The 3573-nt window shown below is 57.2% G+C and overlaps 1 pseudogene; it reads left to right on the forward strand.

Moving 5' to 3' along the window:
- The first annotated feature begins 590 nt into the window (after positions 1 to 590).
- Positions 591 to 971, forward strand: LOC102775386 (annotated as a pseudogene).
- The last annotated feature ends 2602 nt before the right edge of the window (positions 972 to 3573 follow it).

The following is a 3573-nucleotide window of genomic DNA, read 5'->3' on the forward strand; positions in this document are numbered from 1 at the left end:
CCCCGGGCCAGGGCCCCGGAGACACCACGGCTCAGCCTGTGGCCCTCAAATGAGCAGGCACCCTCCGATGCCCGGGAAGATAGTGCTGCAACATTTGAGTGTCACCAGAGGACACATCCAGGGAACCCCCCCCCACCCCCCCGCCCCACCCGGATCTGGGCTGGTCAGGTTCACTGCCGGCCAAGGAATGAACAGCATCAAGGACCCCTCAGGGGAAGGGAACTGGGAAGCTGTCCATGCCACATGTGACCGCGTGTTGGCCCACATACATTTGGGACTTGTTGGGTCCACATTCCCAGGGGTCTACCCACCAGGGAAAGCACCAAAGCCTATACCCCGGGAGACCCACCGACACAGGGCAGTCCCAGGGAAGGCAAGCAGCGAGGCTTAACCCATAACCTTTACTGGGTAAAATAATCTCCTTCAGTCATTACCTTGTAGAGATTAACCTAGAGGGGGTTAAACTCAACAGAACTAGATTAACAAACACCCTAACCTTTGGAATAGAATGGATACGATTAAAGTCAACTGGTATAAATACAGATGTAACAAGACAATAAAGACCTAACCTGAGACTGAGTGTTTCCAAAATGGCGGCAGCAAAGGATGCGGATACCCCAAGCGGCCCCAGCAGCAGCGACAGCAGCGGCGACAGTGGCACCAACAGCGGCAACAGTGGCACCAACAGCGGCGAGGGCAAGAAGCGCTTTGAAGTGAAAAACTGGAAAGCAGTCGGCCTCTGGACCTGGGACCTTGAGGTTGAAAACTGTGCCATCTGCAGGAACCACACTATGGATCTTTGCATAGAATGTCAGGCGAACCAGGCCTCTGCCACCTCTGAGGAGTGCACCGTTGCGTGGGGAATCTGTAATCACGCGTTTCACTTGCACTGCATCTCTCGCTGGCTCAAAACACGGCCCGTGTGTCCGCTGGACAGCAGCGAGTGGGTGTTCCAAAAGTACGGGCAATAGAAAAAGAATAGTCTCCCTCAAGCGCAGCTGTTTCGTTATTCATTTAATGACTTGCCCTCCTGTTGCTTCATTGTAAGTTAGATAGAACGAGGTCTTTTCTGCTTTGTCTTTGCAGTTTGCTATCCCTGCAGTCCTATCGTGTTCTGGGTCAAATAAAATCCAGTTGGGTTCTTAAAAAAAATAAAATAAAATAAAAATAGAAAACCTAACCTGGCTGGAGAACCTGGCTGGAGAACCTGGTTAGTTAGAGAACCTGGCTCGGCTGCTGAGCAACTGAACGCTGTCTCCGTGTCATTCCTTCTTCGCCGACTCCGTCCACACCTTTGGGAACCCCTGGACCTGCTGGGGGTGGACCCCAACAGCCCCCAATGGAGGCATTGGCCCCGAAACGAACATAGTAGGGCGGCTCAGGGTTGGGGCAGAGCCAGGAGTCTGCTGTTAGGTTCGGGGAGGTCTTGTTGAGGAACCGGAACATTGCCTTCAGGGTCCCTAGGGGTCCTGGGTGTGCCGTTGGGGCCTGGGATGGGGTGGTTGCTGGAGGTGGGGACTGGCTTGGATCCTTAGTCGACACCTTGCTGGAGCCGGTGGGATTTCCCCCTCCCGACCGGCTTTCCGGGATGGGGTCAGGCTGGGGACCTTTATTCGGGGCCAGCGGTGCTGGGAGTTCAGGTGGAAGGAGGGGTCATGGAGGCCCCATGGGATTGTGTTCCCTCGGGACCATGTGACTTTGGATGGTGAACTGTGCTCCCGGATCTTGCCCCGAGACATACCGCCGCAGGCCCCAAGTCTTTCCCCTGCCCAGTAGTCTGCCCACCAGTTTGAGGGTTGGAGGATTACTGGGTTGTAGTCCCCACTTGAGCAACCCTTTGGTGCCCCTGGGCATACTACCTGAGCCAACGGAGTAATGAGCCCATTGTTTTCCAGGGGGCTAGTGTCTCACATCCCCAAGAAGCACAATAACCATCCCCTTCTCCTCCACATTCAGGAGGCCCTTCCCAGGGGCAGACATAATGCTGAGTGAGCCATAGGTCTTCCTCCCATGCCTTCCACTCACAGCGGAATGTCTTTTCTTTCTTTACTTTTTAAATATGTTTTTATTGATTTCAGAGAGGGAGGGGGAGAGAGAGAGAGCTAGAAACATCAATGATGAGATAGAATCATTGATCAGCTGCCTCCTGCACACCCCTTTCCGGGGCTCGAGCCTGCAACCTGGCCATAGGCTCTTGACCGGAATCGAACCTGGGACCTTTCAGTCTGCAGGCCGATGCTCTATCCACTGAGCCAAACCAGCTAGGACGGAATGTCTTAACTTTGGTGTGCATGTGAGTACTTTTTCCTATGGATCGTCCATCTCGGGTGGGGTATCCCCCAAAGAATCAGCAGAGATCGGGGAGCGAGGAGTAGGCTGATGCTCAATCACCGAGCCACCCCGTCCAGGCCCCCCAAGAGCATTCCCATTGGTTTGACAGGGAAACAGCCATCAGCTGCCTCCAGTGCTCAACCCGACTCAGGAATGACACCCCAAACCTAGGTCTGCACTCTGACTCGGAATCAGGCCCCAAACCTTTTCTTGGGCTTGGGGGGACAATGTTCATCCCACCGAGACCCGCGGCTGGGCAGCACCCTTCCATCTTCAGTTCCATAGTGTGTAGGGCAAGGGGGTGCTGTTGGTGGGGTGTCGGTGTTAGTGCAACGCCTGGTTTCTCTATTCCCCGGAGGCCGGAAGCTCCCCAACACCCCAGGTCTCCTGACATTGCCAAGTGTCCCCCGGGGTGGGGGTGGGGCGACATCACCCTACGCGGGGAGGCCCTGCCGCCCTCCATTCCCTCATGGCACCCAGATCCCCAAACCTAGAGCTCCATGTTGCAGGGCACACAGACCGCACCCTCCCCTCCAAGCAGAACCCTCAGCTTCTGCCTGAGAGAGTGTGTGTTAAGGACCCACAGACACACAGAGTCTGGCCGTTTGGACGAGAGGGGCTGGAATGATGGCCTGCCTCCTGCAGCAGCAGCAGGGGCAGAGGCCGGGGCAGAGGCAGGGGCACAGGCACGGGCACGGGCAGCGGCAGGGGCAGGGGCAGTCAGCAGCCGATGTCCAGAAAAAGTTTGGTCCCGTGGAGGGCTGCCAGCTCTCTGGGGGTGACCGTGCTCAGGTGCACGCCCAACAACCTGCGGGCACAACGGGGCGTGCGGTCGCACATCAGGTCCATTGAGTGTCTCGCCCGCCCTGTGGACACCCTTCCCTGCTCAGTCCCGGCCGCCTCGCCCAGCTGCTTAGAGTGTCGTCCTGACACGCCAGGTGGTGGGTGGGATGCCCAGTCAGGGCAAGGACAAGAATCAACCAATGGCCCTGGCCGGTCTGGCTCAGTGGATGGAGCGCCAGCTTTTGCACTGAAGGGTCCCTCCCCAGTTCCATTCCGGTCAAGGACAACTGCCAGGGTTGAGGGTTCGATCCCCCATGTGGGGGGTGTCGGAGGCAGCCCATCAAGGTTTCTCTGGGTGGAGACCAGTGGGGGAGGGGGAGAGGTCTTGCCCAGGGAGTGGGGAGAGGGTGTTGATGGGGGTGTCTCCTTATTGAAGGCCAAACGCCCACCCCGCAGCTC

Source organism: Myotis davidii, unplaced genomic scaffold, assembly GCF_000327345.1.
Source record: "Myotis davidii unplaced genomic scaffold, ASM32734v1 scaffold1173, whole genome shotgun sequence".
Classification (NCBI taxonomy): domain Eukaryota; kingdom Metazoa; phylum Chordata; class Mammalia; order Chiroptera; family Vespertilionidae; genus Myotis; species Myotis davidii.